Consider the following 15,552-nt stretch of genomic DNA (forward strand, 5'->3'; position numbering starts at 1 on the left):
TATTGACTTTCTCAAAAACTTCCAGCTGAAATTGCACTGTATGATATTGGTGTAAAAAAAGCATTAGCCAGTTTGTATGAAATGCCCTTCCTGCTATTTTAACAAAACTTTAAGGGCTGGATCTTGCTGGAATGTTGCACCTCATGGCATTTCCCATTAGTTAAGACTTTTTTCTGCACCATTCAGCACAAAAACGTTTAGCGCCGTAACTTGCTGTAAGTGTGAACTGATAATGGCGTGGCAAGGGCAACAGGGCATCTGGGACCTCAGTGAACAGTGGATCCAACACCCTCAATCATTGAGATTAAGGATTGTGAAAGAAACAGAGGAATGACCGAGAAGGAGGGTGAATTGTGGTCAAATCAGGTACAGAAAGAGAAAGAGAGGGAAAGATTGCATTAAGAAAGAGAGAGAGAAAAGATAGAAAGGAAAAGTAAGTTAAAAAAAAAATTTAAAATAACATTTTAAAAATCTCTAAGAACAATTTACCACCTGAAGGAATGAGACTCTACAGTTTAAATTGTTCAATTTCTGGGCCAGAGAGGATGATTGGCACTATATTAACAATTATCATGTCCTTAAAGGTATTTATGCTGTTAATTACCAGACTTAACTTTCTGTGGTGAGTTTAATGGCCAATTAATGCGCAAATCCATCAAGTTCTTAAAAATCACAGGGAGGTTAAGGGTGAGATGCAGTTTGTGTGAAGCAAAGCAGAGTAAATCAACCAGCAAATTCTGGAGATTATCAACTCATGATGTATCTCTTAATCCCCTGAATTTGCCAGCCGATTTGCACATTAAAAACGCCCTGCCTCGTTGTTATTTTTCAAGCAAGATTGGGCCCATTAGCACAAATAGAGAATCCCTTTTAAATTAGTCGGCAAAGGAATTTCATCTGAATTTGTTAATGCTTTGTTATTAAAATCACACACCATTGATTTCAGCCCCACTTTCTAAATAGTCTTCCTTCTCTCTTTTGCTTAGTCTCTCTGCCTTCGTACTTCAAGCTTTCTCATGTTGAAATCACCTTGTACAATGTTGGTAATTAACACATTAACGGGGTTATTACTATTGTGCCACAGCGCAATTTTAACCCAATAGGGTGATAAGAATGCCTCAGCTCATTATGTGTAGGACATTGTAAATATGCTTGTGAACTTTTACTCTGTTCGATATGTCGAGCAAAATTTTAAACTGGTTCTACAGGAACCGACTTACAATTTTGGTAGAAATACCGAACAAAAGAAATCGCCACAAATGCATTTTCAACACTGCTACCCAGCGGGACCAAAGAAAATTCTTACCTTATGTTTTGCTTCCTTTTTCTTAATATTTTCCTTTACACATTCTGGAAACAAAAAAAGCCTACCAATATTCTCAACTGTTTCGTCCTGCATTTGCCGATATTTTGTTCCCTGATTTAATCACGTTCCCGGTGAGGCTTCCCACCAGGATCATGATTTTGTAAAACCGGCCCTCACCTCTAAATGAGAAGATGTTGAACTTGAAGTAACTTATAGTTCAGAGTGTCCCAGGCTTACCCGTTCTACACAAAGTTCATTTCAGGTGCCACGCTTTCAACTGTTTAATAATTAAAAACACTTGACTTATATCTGCCTTTTTTTCCCAGAGCATCTTCTCTTAGCTCAATGATGTAAATTCCAGATATCCTTAATTATCCTTCCTGTACCCTTTCCAATGGCCCTATATTTCTTTGTCAGCAGAGCTTGATTCTGAAACACACAGGGGATCCTATTTCTATTCTAACCGCTCATTCCATTTGTTAACAATAATAATTTCTGCTGTGTGAGCTTATTCGGAAAAAATGTTCTTGAACATTTTTCTCCCAACCATTTTCTTTAACTTTTAGTTATATGATTTGATCAGTGCTGGTGAGCAACACTGAGGCTGTGAACCTTATCAATGTTTGTATTACGAAAAGTTAAGAACTGAATGTTTATAGAAAAAATCCAGACTCCAAACAACTTATATTTAATATACAGAACATTCTTGCAATAACTAGCTTCCTTCCCAGCCCTCATTCTTTTTTTAGCATTTCATCTACACACTGAAACTATCTTTCAAAGTGACTGTTTTCCATTTGCACGTAGCAGCTATTCATTAATTGCTTTGGCGAAATCGTTAGCAGTTTTGCGGTCACCAGATGTCAGGGGGTTTCTGCTGTTGCTGGCTCCAGTGAATGGAAAGCAGGAAACGTCAGAAGTCTTTTTATCAGAATGCTACATTTAAGGAACAATGTTTAACTTGTCATTAAATACAAATTGAACTTGTTTGTCTATTCGTGGATATTCTGCACAAAAGATAAGAATATCTCTGAAAACAGGAAATTCCTGGGGGGGTGGGTCTCTTCGTAGCAAATCATTAATATATTCTTTGTACAACCGTTTATGATTTTCTTACATGCAGCTAACAAAAGAAATCTTTCCCTGTTTCTTATTTATTTCAACTAGTATCCTGAAATCATCACCTGATGACAAAAGAATGTTAATGATCTCCACAAATAATTCACGACTGTTGTTGGTGATTGATGCCATCTTCAGCTGTTTACACATTTCTCTGGGGATTCTGCTGGTGTTCCGTGAAGTTATGGTGAGCGACCACGAGAGACTCCTTGGAATTTCAGAGCCATATTTATTTTTTTCTGGATTAATAAAATAGCAAAAATGATTGGAACCAAGAGGAGTACTCTTGCATATTAAATATAATACCTGCTGACTTTCCCTAAAACAAAATGACAACTAAAACATACCAACTAACAACAGCTGTTCCTTCTGGTGTATTGCAGAACATTTTCAATATATATTTCTGGTAAAACTATTTATTATGCACAAAATCCTGTTTGTGTCATGGTCTGCGAAACCAATGCATTTTTATAGGTAAACTGGTCCACCATATTAAAATCAAAATCCAAGCAAATTATATATATACACACAAGATAGCCTTCTCCACTAACTTTGTTAGAATCATAGGCCTAAAAATTTGTTTGCACAGTGCCCGTTTCGCAGGCACTACTCAGACTACTAAGGTTCCAATATGGCGGGCAGGAAGCGTGCGTACGTTTCCGGCCAGATGTACGCCTCCTGTCATATTGATTAAGGACAAAAAATATGCGTCCTTCATCCACACCTGAAACGGGCATTAGGCTCTTTGCATATGAATGCCAAAATGAAAATGGAATACGATGGGCCATAATTTGTTATCAAGATAATGGTGAGGCTAATGGCGCTCGCCGTTATTTATGCGTAAATGCTACAACAACTTCAGGTGAGGGCAAATGCGCAGTTAAACATGCAAGTCCAGAAGTTGCTGTCTGAGATGCGCTGCTCCGCTGTTAGCTTTGTGCAAATCTCGCTGTCTGCCTCGCCATTGAAATGCATTGAACGGCGTGAAGTTGCTGTATTTGTGCGGTAGATACGAAGTAAACTCACCATAGAAAGTTTAGTCTTGTCCATTTCAGTCTAAGTACCCTTTTAACAATGTGATAAGTGTTAATTGCTGCCAGTCAACCTCTCTGGCACTGAAAATTAACTATTAACGTGCAAGTTGGAGATTCTAAAATAACAAATGAGGGGGCACATGAGTTACACAGACAGTTGTTCATCATTTTACACACTCACCACCATTCCACAGCTTGCTGGAGAAAGTATGTACCTACTTCACTGGGACATTGAGGTTGGCACGGTTAACTTGCTGAGACTGAAGGAGTCTCATTCCTTCAAGTTTTAATTGTTATTTGAGATTTTTAAAATCTAAAATTTAAAATGTTTTTACTTTTCCTTTGTCTCTTTTTTCTCTCTTAATCCAATCTTTCTTTCCCTCTCTTTATTTCTCTTCCTGTACCTGATTTGACATTGAATTCACCCACTTAATTTACACTTAATTCTCGGTCCTTGTGCTGGTAATTTCACAATCCTTCAATCTGATTAGTTAAGGAGATACACAGTTGCTTGCCCTGTTCACTCAGATCCCAGATGCCCGGTTTCCCTCACTACGCCGTTATCAGCTCGCATTTTCAGCAACCTGCCACGCAAAAAATTTAAAAACCTAAATGTGCAAGGGCAAGTCTAACTAATGGCAGATGCTGTTAGATGCCCTGCCATTGCAAATTATGGTCCAATAAGTATCAATCCACATCATAACAAAGAAGCTCCAAAAATCACTTAGTTGGCCTGAGCATTTGACCTTCAAACTCATAGATGATGAAGACAACACACCCTCAGAGTCACTAGCTAATGTGAAATGCAGTTCACTTTTTCACCGTTGTACTATACACTGGAAGTGGGCAAGCACCATTCAGAACATCTTTCTCAATCCACTTTCTAATATTAATTTGTTTTCATGACCTTTTAAACTAATAAAGTCCATTATCCAGATTTCTCAGCTGCACAAATTGCATAATTTATTTGTGGCTCTCTGGTGTCTGCAGAAGTCTTTTTACATACCTAATGCATATGTAGTCAAAAATCATTAATGGAACAATGTCCTTCATTTTTTCACTAATGAGTTATCTGCCTCTATCTCCACTGCATTCAACCTTGAGGTAATTAATACCTAAGAGAGCAATGTCAAAGCATACAAAGATATTGAGGAATCTACATAAGAAAATATGTCAACTATCAATGATGAAGAAGGAGAAGAACTTGCATTTATATAGCACCTTTAATTTTCAGGACATTCCAAAGCACTTCACAGTCAATAAATTACTTTTGAAGTGTTGACACTGTTGTTTTGTGGGCAAATGCACCAGCCAATTAGCACACAGGGAGATCCCACAAATAACAATGAGATAAATGACCAAATATTCTGTTTTTGGTGGTGTTGGTTGGGGGTAAATGTTGGCCTGGACATCAGGAGAACTCACTTCTCTTCTTTGAATCATGCCATGGGATCTTTTATGTCCCCCTTAGCAGGTTCCACTCGGTTTAACGTCTTATTCAGAAATGTGTGTTTTTTTGAATACCGACATTGATATTGTACTGCTGAGTGGTGGGAGGATTATTTATCTCAACAACGCTTTCTCTGGGCCACATTCTACAAGTTGGAGATTCTAAAAGAACAAATGAGGGGGCACATGAGTCACACAGACAGTTGCTCATCATTTTACACATTCGCCACCATTCCACAGCTTGCAGGAGAAAGTACTTCACTGGGACACTGAGATGTATATTGGTACAGTTAACTTGCATAAAGAGCCAATTTGATGACTTTTGTAAAATCAACCCTTAATTGTTTCTGCCATTTTTTCTTTGATAGTAATTTACACTCTTTTTTTGCTACGATTTCATCATTTATCAATAATGTCATTCCTCTATCTGACTTTACAGGTCTATAGTTTCATAATATTCATGCTAATTCTGCATATAGTGACACCAGAATTCCCGGCCAGAATGGAGATGATTGAGGAATTCCCCCTTCAATCATGCCCGAAGGCCGCACTGCTGTAAATGACTGAGATTGATTTTATGCACATAATTTGTATTATGTAACTATACTCCACTCACTGCATTTTGCTGGAGAAATCACCATGCTTTTATCGGGAGAAGTTGCTGCAGTTTTGGTCAAGCATGAGTTCTGTTTGCTGCAGTTCGTAGAGACTCATTTTAAATAGAGTCTGTAAATAGACTTTGTTTGCTTTGCTGTTTGCTGAGTAAATACACTTTGTTTGCTTTGTTTGCTGTAAAATATACTCCTGTTACTCCTGCCATAAGTCCCGCCTCGCCTCCAACTCATTGGCTGACACAATGGAGTCAATAGACATTCCGATTCTTTCATTGGCTGAGAATACCTCAATTTCTAATAGTCGATTCTTTTTCCACGTCCATTTTACTCACCTCTTGTCCTGAAGTACATTTCCACTAACAGCAACTGTCTTCCTTACTAAAATTACTTTGCTTTAGCTGGGAGCTGGAATGTTGGGTGCCAGCTATCTGTGAAGTAACGGCATTTTTGCAGCCCCAAATATCCCCTTGTTGATCCCCTTAGATCCTTTTGTAGGTATTTGGCCTTTGAAGGTCACAAAACAGGTGCAAATAAGAAAAGGCGGCCTTATAAGGGTGGACCGCACATCTGTGAGTCGGCATACTGGCCCCACCACTGTTTTGTCAGGCCATGCCCTCTCTGATGCCAGTGTCCTTATTGGGGTTGAGTGGACGCTGTGCTGCAAAGAATGACCCATGGAAGCTGGAAGCATATCTGGGTCCTGGCCTAATTTCTGCACCTTCTGCCACAGTTCTGCTGGACTTACAGCAGGAGTGCGCCAGGCAGGCTGCGGATGTTCCGCTCCCTAGTGTGTAACTGCAAAGGAACAAGAAGGTTCGGTAATATAATGGGTAGGTTATTTTAATGTCTGGTGATACATTGCTGCTGCATGAGAACCATGGCCTATGGAGATTTCGCAGTTAACAGCTATTCCAATAGAACTATCTACAAACATGATGAAGCAGCAGAGCATGGTCCCTTATGTCGATCTATAATGGAAATTTCTTACAACAGAAACTTTTTAGTCCCTGTTGTATCACCATCTTGGAGGAAAGCCTAATGACTGTGACCTGGCCTGCCAAATCCCAAGATACAGTTTCAAGCAACAATAAGAGTTACACAATTTTCCATCGCCTGAATCTTCTTTAGCGTTTTTTGAAATCTCTTTAATTGCAGCTTTTAATTGTTTCCTCCAAATATGTGTTGGTAGTGAATGTTACCAAATCAATCCATTAATTGTCCTGCTTCTAAATCATCCTTTGTATAGAGAGAGCCCTGGTTGATTCACATTAGTCAATTGATATAATTTGCCTCAAATGAACAAGACTGCCATTAGAAAGGAGTCACTGTGGCTTTGTAATGGGTTTAAATGTGACTTTCCTGTAGATTTTACTGCAGTTTCTGGATGGACCAGTAGCAGTAAAGGACATGACTTCAGGTCCAATGCAGTTTATACCTGGCACACAATTATTTTGTCAGACCCAGATTAAACTATATCTCGTTATTGACCAGAGGACTGATTTTCCTCTGATTTGTGCATTGGAAAACCATATTGCCCAGATACAATGCACAGGAAATGGGGTGGAGAACCATGGCACTAGATCTTCGCTCCTCCTTTACATTGCTCCGGGATGCACAATAGGCACAAGTCAAGAGCAGGAATTCAAATGTGTCAGGAGGGAGTGTTCCCAATTCTTCTGCCTCATTTTATTCCAGTATCGCTGGCCGAGTGTCCATAAGCCTTGTACCAGCCCCTCCCCAATTGGAGCATTGGAACATGCCAGGCAGTAAACAGATAGCATTTAAGAGTTCCGTTTCTGTTTTTACTGGGACGTGGGGCCCAGTATTAGTGCTGGAGGCCGTCTAGCTGCAGCTTTTGGCCAGCAGGCAGAAGACACCAACTACCGAGGCCTGCAGCAGTGGGTGACCTTTCTCTCCCACTTCCAGGCGCTGGGCCTGTCAGCAGATGGGCCTGTGCTGAGGAGCTTCTGGGCCATATAAATGACCTGAACTGGCAAAGACAAGTGAGTTCAGGTCATTACAGATAGAGAACACTTGCAGTACACTCCCCCTGCCAAATGCCCAGGCGCAGCATCGACAGAAAATTGACCGTCTTGGTGTCCAATCCAGTTTACATTGCAGTTTAGCATAGCAAACAGGACTATATTATTTTTCTATCTTTCAAGGAACAGGTGATGTCACTCCATCATTCCATCCTCATTTACATCCTCCCATTGTGTTGCTGGCTGGGTTTTGTGGCACATCCTAAAATTGGTGGTGATGGGGGGCGGGGGGGGGGGGAGTGGGGGTCAAATTTGGCAAATGCGCAGGCGGAGTCTCAGCAGAGCTCAATCCTGACCCACGTTCTGTCCGCTTCTCTGTTGATGTTCGGGTGGGTAGAGGGTACTGAATATCCAGGCCTGTATCTCAATGGTTTGATATATTTAAAAAATATGCTGGCCAGGATTGTCCACTCGCATAGCCTGTGGCATCTTTGCTGGGCAGGATTTCTGACTGCTTCAAGGTTGCACCTGACCTGGACTGATTTTGCAACTTTAGAGTCATTTGGATTTTTCAGGTGGGATCCCTGGCAGAGTCCAGAGAGTCTGCTTGTGAGGGAGGAGGAGATTGGCTGCAGCAGATTGTGTGGCATGGCTGACAACTCCTGTGGTGCCTAGTAAAGTGAAAAAAAATTGAAAATTTCAAAAATATGCCAATGCAATTGATCACCTCTTTTTTTGCTCACCACGAAGAGCAATGCTGCATTTCAGGGAGGAACACGCACCCCTTGCACCCAGCGTTGCTATGGTGCAAATAATGAAAATACATAGAATTTCCCACATTTGTATAATCGTGCAATACATCTGTCCATATATAGGTGGACCTGTCGTCCATCTCTGTCATTTCCGACCCCCCCAAGTCACTCCACTGATCCAGTGAATTCAAGTGGAAAATCTAAGCTGCCAATATTTAGTCCAAATTTTCCTGCTGATTGACTTGGGATCATCTGAGCACAATTTCCAAACACAGCAATTCCAGGAACTATGTGTAGAGCTGGAAACTCCCTAATGAGATGGAAACACAATTTAAAGAGTATAGACTTAGAGGGAAACCCAATCTGAATTATAACTTAGAATAGGAGAGAAAAAAATAATTTTTTGTTTGTCCATGCTAGTCTTGAAGATGGTAGATGACAAAGTGTGCAAGTTCAAATTAACCCTGTACTTGTTAAATAATTTACAAAACATTACAAACAATAGAAAACCATTAACCACTGAATGTATGAACACTGCATAACACTTAGTTTCTAAGGTGGTGTGGAAAATTCCAATACATACTTCTTTGCAAATCTGAATGACAACAATGGACTTTAAGTCCGGACATTACTAATGGTTACATGGTTTGAATCCTCTTGTCTTGTTGCATATCTACTTTGCTTAGGTTTATGGTCACAGCTAATAACTGAAAACTAGAGTTCTGATCAAAAGGACAAAAAAAGAGGGTTTGAAGATGGCTTCTGTTCAAATTCCTAGCAGTTATGTGGAATTTCTGTACCATGACACAATGCAAACATTTTATCTCATGAAATATGGCGTTACATGTCTTTGCTATAATGGCAGCAGCTTATGTTAAGTAGTTTACAAAATTTACCATCAGTAGAAATACAATAAAATACAGGTATACTATTCACATTAAGCATAATTTAGACCACCCGTGAATAAATACAAATTATTTATACATGCTGTACATTTTTGTGGGTTTGCATTTACATGAAACACTAATAAACTAGGTTAATAAACAGGTTCCCAGCTTTATGAATGTTATAGTATGTATATAACCGAATGGTAAATAAATTATGTGTTTAAGAGAGGGGGAAAAACTGTAGAGTATAAACAGCATCAGCTACTTTGATGTAATACACTCCTTTTGGGATTGTGTTTAGAAACTTTCAGATTGAGTAAAGTCATAAAGTAAAGCTCCCTTATAATCTCTGATCTTGTAAATAAGATGTTAATGAAGATTTATTATCCACTCATACTACTTTGTAAATAAATGACAATGTACTGAAGGGCAAGTATTTTATTTTAATGACTTGTCACATATCGAGCAAATAAAATGATACTGGGACAACAATGTTTAGCTACAAAAGTGGCTGCTGCTATAACAAATATTTGTTTTCTTTTTCAAAATGGAAGATAAAATGACAGTGTGTATTGGCTTGCTGAAAAAAAAGCATGGATCACAGACTGTCCATTTGAATTGGTGGATTATGTGATGCTGAAGCTGTGAGGGGGATTATTTTCCACTATGAGAATGATCACAAATCATTTATCCGCTTTATACCAGTTTTTGTGTCGGAGTCCATAAATAGTTGTGGCTGTGGATCATAGATTAAGTAAACCATTGAACTATTAGAACCACCGTATATATAGCACAAAGCTGAGGTGATTTACGTGCATTTAGTGTGAAGTAAGTATTGTACTTGTTGGAAGAATAGTTGTAGTATGTGAAATACTTTGAAAGTGTTTATAGTTGTCCTATATCAAGATCAGAACTTTTGTGCACCAGAACACATTTTTTTTTCTGCATTTCCTGGTTCTTTTCCCTATGTATTTTCCTGCATACACACAAGTATGAAAATACCAAGAAAAAGTAATGAAATAATAAAACAATAAAACCATTTCCATGCTTTTTGGTGCACTCTCACTCATGTATGTAAGCGAAAGGTTGAGATAAGATTATCAAATGATACTTGTAACTTACTGTTTTCTTCCCCTTTATTTCTCTACTCATTCTCCTATTTCTCACTAGCTTGGTGTTTCTTTGCCCTTGTTGTGCTTCTTAGTTTTCTTTTATTTGCATTTTATGATTCTGCTTTAGTAATTTGATGATTGAGTTGTTTTTTGAAATTTCTCCCGAATTGAATGAACAAAAAAATCCTTGCTATATTTTGAGAACTGTAATTCTCAAACAATTAAAACATAGATGCGACAGAGGAATGGGCCCACATCTGGCAGATGGCATTTAATGCAGATAAATGTAGTGTTTTGCACGTGGTTTGTGCTAATGGCAAGTATGTGTGCATTGTGCTGGATTCTGAATTAAAGTCTGTTGAGAGGAAAAGAGTTATAGTGTATAAGTCTCCAAAGGTTCACAACCAAGGTCAAGAGGCTATAATGAAAGCAAATAGAATATTAGGAAGTATAGCTAGGACAATACAATATAAAACAAAGAGCATCCTTGTTTAACACCTTGGTTAGGCCCCATCTAGAATAATCTGTCCAGTTCTGGTCCCTTCATGTTATGAGAATTATAAAGGCCCTGGAAAAGGTTCAGAGGAGGGCTGCTAGAATTTTTTTTTTTATTATTCATTCATGGGATGTGGGCATTGCTGGCAAGGCCAGCATTTATTGCCCATCCTTAAATGAGAAGGTGGTGATGAGCCACTGCCTTGAACTTCAGAGAGCTATTAAGAATCAACCACATTGCTGTGGGTCTGGAGTCACATATAGGCCAGACCAGGTAAGGACAGTAGGTTTCCTTCCCTAAAGGGCATTAGTGAACTAGATGGGTTTTTACACCATTACTAGTTTTTTTTATTCCAGATTTTTAGTAAATTAATTGAATTTAAATTTCCCCAGCTGCTATGGTAGGATTTGAACTCATGACTCTGGATTACTAGTCCAGTAACATAACCACTATGTTACCTACCTTAGGTATCATAATAGCTGGGTTGTTTTACTCTAGGAAAGCATAGACCATCGGGTGATGATTGAAGTATTTAAAACGATGAAGAGACTAGACTGTGTCTATGTGGACAGATTATTTGAATTAAACAAGTTAGGGAGATCGAGGGGATATGTGTTTAAGTTATGTAAGCATAGATGTCAGGAAGTTTATTCTTTCACACAGGGTCATTGATCTTTGGAATAAGTTGCTGGCTCGTGCAGTGAGTATGGATTTGCTGCAAACATGCAAAAGGGAGCAGGTTCCTGAAGAAGAAAACAACAGCTTGTATTTCTATAGCGCCTTTAATGTAGCAAAATATCCCAGGGCGTTTCACAGGAGCGATTATCAAACAAAATTTGACACGGTGCCACATAAGGAGATATTAGGACAGGGGACCAAAAGCTTGATCAAAGAGGTAGGTTTTAAGGAGAATCTTAAAGGAGGAGAGAGCAGTAGAGAGGCAAAGGGGTTTAGGGAGGGAATTCCAGAGCTTAAGGCCTAGGCAGCTGAAGGCACGGCCGCTAATGGTGGAGCAATTAAAATTGGGGATGCACAAGAGGCAAGAATTGGAGGAGCGCAGAGATCTTGGAGGGTTGTAGGGCTGGAGGAGGTTGCAGAGATAGGGAGGGGCGAGGCTATGGTGGGATTTGAAAACAAGGATGAGAATTTTAAAATCGAGGCGCTCCCGGACCGGGAGCCAATGTAGGTCAACGAGTACAGGAGTGATGGATGAACAGGACTTGGTGTGAGTTAGGATACAGGCAGCAGAGTTTTGGATGAGCTCAAGTTTATGGAGGGTGGAAGATGGGAGGCTGGCCTGGAGAGCATTGGAATAGTCAAGTCTTGAGGTAACAAAGGTAAGGATGAGGGGTTCAGCAGCAGATGAGCTGAGGCAGGGGCTGAGACGGCGATGTTACGGAGGTGGAAGTAGGCGGTTTTGGTGATGGAGCGGATATGGGGTTGGAAGCTTATCTCAGGGCCAAATAGAATGCCAAGGTTGCAAACAATCTGGTTCAGCCTCAGACAGTGGCCAGGGAGAGGGATGGAGTCAGTGGCTAGGGAATGGGGTTTGTGGCGGGGATCAAAGGCAATGGCTTCTGTCTTCCCAATATTTAGTTGGAGGAAATTTTTGTTCATCCAGTACTGGATGTCGGAGTGTGACAAATCAGAGACAATGGAGGGATTGAAAGAGGTGGTGGTGAGGTAGAGCTGGGTGTCATCAGCGTACATGTGGAACCTGACGAGGTATTTTTGGATGATGTCACTGAGGGACAGCAAGTAGATGAGAAATAGGAGGGGGCCAAGGATAGATCCTTGGGGGACTCCAGAGGTAACAGTGCAGGAGTGGGTATAGAAGCCATTGCAGGTGTTTCTCTAGCTACGATTGGATAGATAAGAATGGATTCTGCCACCTCCAGCCCGATCCGACTACCAAACATATGTTCCCCTCCCCTCCCCTTTCAGCATTCCAAAGGGACCGCTCCCTCCGTGACACCCTAGTCCACACTTCCATCACCCCCAACACCCGATCTTCTCCCCATGGTACCTTCACATGTGAGCGCAGGAGATGCAACACCTGCCCTTTGACCTCCTCCCTTCCCACAGTCCAGGGCCCCAAACACTCCCTCCAAGTGAAACAGTGGTTTACTTGTACTTCTTTCAATTTAGTATACTGTATTCGCTACTCTCAATACGGTCTCCTCTACATTGGGGAGACCAAATGCAAATTGGGTGATCACTTTGCTGAACACCTCCTCTGCAAGCGTGACCCTGACCTGCCGGTCGCTTGCCATTTTAATTCCCCTTCCCACTCCTACTCTGACCTCTCTGTCCTCAGCCTCTTACACTGTTCCAATGAAGCTCAACATAAGCTCGAGGAACATCACCTCATCTTTCATTTAGACACTTTACAACCTCAATATTGATTTCAATAACTTCAGACCATAACCACTGCTCCCATTTTTTTTGGACAGCAAGTGCTAGTAATGGTTGTGCTGTTGCCATTCACAGCTACTCTAGACCGATCTTTTGTTTCTTCACTTGTCCCATTATCCACCCTCCTTGCCTTGCACCATCTCTTTTGTTCTTTCCGCCCCTCCCCTCCCCTCTTTCCTTGGCTCTGTACCTGCTTAAAACCTTTAACTCTTTAACATCTTCCAGTTCTGACGAAAGGTCTTCGACCTGAACGTTAACTCTGTTTCTTTCTCCACAGATGCTGCCTGACTTGCTGAGCTTCTCCAGCATTTTCTGTTTTTATTTCAGATTTCCAGCATCCGCAGTATTTTGCTTTAGATAAGAATGGAAACAGGTGAGTGCAGTCCCACCCAGCTGGAGGACGGAGGAGAGGAGTTGGAGGAGGATGGTGTGGTCAACCATGTCAAAGGTTGCAGACAGGTCGAGAAGGATGAGGAGGGATAGTTTACCATTGTCACAGTCACATAGGATGTCATTTGTGACTTTGAAAAGGGCCGTTTCAGTACTGTGGTAGGGGTGGAAAACTGAGTGGAGGGATTCAAACATGGAGTTGCGGGAAAGATGGGCATGGATTTGTGTGGCGACAACACGTTCAAGGACTTTGGAGAGGAAAGAGAGGTTCGAGATGGTTTGGAAGGACAGAGGGGCCAAGGATGGGTTTTTTGAGGAGGGGGGTGATGGCGGCATATTTGAAGGGGAGGGGGACAGTACCTGAGGAGAGGGAACCGTTTACAATATCAGCTAACATGGGGGCCAGGAAGGGAAGTTGGGTGGTCAGCAGGTTGGTGGGAATGGGGCCAAGGGAGCAGGAGATGGGTCTCATGGTCAAGGTGAGCTTGGAGAGGGCATGAGGGGAGACGGGAGAGAAACTAGACAAGGAATCAAGTTCAGGGCTATGGCAGGGGGTAAGCATAGGGGAAGTTTGGCTTGGTGGGCTAGGGGAATGGAGGGAAGCGCCAGAGGCAGTTGGATGGATGGTCTCAATTTTAGAGGCAAAGTAGTCCATGAGCTCCTCGCACTTGTTGTTGGAGGTGATGGTGAAGTAGAAGAAGAAGATGAAGAAATAGGAGCAGGAGTAGGCCATACGGTCGCTCAAACCTGCTCCGTCATTCAATAAAATCATTGCTGATCTTCTATCTCAACTCCACTTTCCCGCCCTATCTCCATGTCTCTTGATTCCCTTAATGTCCAAAAATCTATCAATCTCAGGAGACAGGGGAGAGGGCTTTACGAAGATTTTGTGCAGTGGAGAAGAGAGGCCGGGGTTATCTTTGCATTCCAGGATGATCCTGGAATGCAAAGATAACCCCGGCCTCTCTTCTCCACTGCACAAAATCTTCGTAAAGCCCTCTCCCCTGTCTCCTGAGATTGATAGGGCTTTATGTGGTCATGCCAGATCTGGCAATGAATGGCTAAACCAGTTGTCCACCATAAACGTTCAAGTCTGTGTCCCTTGGAGTTAAGGGAGTGGAGATGAGGGCCGTACCAGGGAAACAAACAGGGTGAGAGTGAGTAATGGTTTTAATGGGGACAACGGCATCAAAGGTGGAGGTGAGGGTGTGATTGAACAGATTGGTAGCTGCAGAAATGTTGTGGTGAGAGGAGGGCCAAAGGCTAGACAATTGGGAATTTGAAAGTGTCATTGTAAGTGACTTGGGGGAGAATTTCTTCCAGAGGCGAACGAGGAAGGAAGTGGAATTGGGAGGGGGAAGGGGATGTGGGTGGAGAGGGATACAAGGAAGTGATCAGAGATGGCTTTATTCGTGATTGACACGATGGGAGTAGAGGGGCCACGTAGATGGTAAGGTCGAGGGGGTGGCCGTGAAGATGGGTAGGGGAGTTTATATGGAGGGAAAGATTAGGGGAGGATAGGAGGGCAGTGAACTCAGAGGAGAAAGTGCATGATGAGTTGAGATGGAGATTGAAATCACCGAGGATGAAACGTCGCTCGATGCAGAGGTTGAGGGAAGAAAGCAGTGAAGATACCTCAATGAGAAACTTGGCCTGGTATTTGGGTGGGTGGTAGAGAACGAGGATTTTAAAGGAGAGGCGAGAAGGGTGGAACAAGGTGAGATGCTCAAATGAGGAGAAGGCGCCAGAAGCGTAGTGGGACAGACCAAGGTGTGATTTGGTGATAAGGGCCGCACCACCACCATGGCGATCTGGGCGGCGCAAGCGGTGGACGATATAGCCAGGCAGGAAGGCTTCATTAAGGGGGACGGTGTCATCACCCGTCAGCCAGGATTCCATCAAGGCCATGGTGTCGATGCAATCATCCACAATAAGCTCATGGATGGCAAGGGCCTTGTTCACAAGTGAACAGACATCGTGGAGGGAGATGCAGAGA

The 15,552-nt window shown here is 41.8% G+C and overlaps 1 long non-coding RNA gene across 3 annotated transcripts in view; it reads right to left on the reverse strand.

Moving 5' to 3' along the window:
* LOC137306189 (uncharacterized) overlaps nt 1-1,531 on the reverse strand; it is a 48,511-nt gene extending 46,980 nt beyond the window's left edge. For all 3 annotated transcript variants that reach the window (XR_010958835.1, XR_010958833.1, XR_010958836.1), the window contains exon 1: nt 1,307-1,531. This is a non-coding gene — a long non-coding RNA (uncharacterized lncRNA). The remainder of the gene's footprint in view (nt 1-1,306) is intronic.
* Nucleotides 1,532-15,552: the final 14,021 nt, after the last annotated feature.

This window comes from Heptranchias perlo, chromosome 3 (assembly GCF_035084215.1).
Source record: "Heptranchias perlo isolate sHepPer1 chromosome 3, sHepPer1.hap1, whole genome shotgun sequence".
NCBI classification, from domain to species: domain Eukaryota; kingdom Metazoa; phylum Chordata; class Chondrichthyes; order Hexanchiformes; family Hexanchidae; genus Heptranchias; species Heptranchias perlo.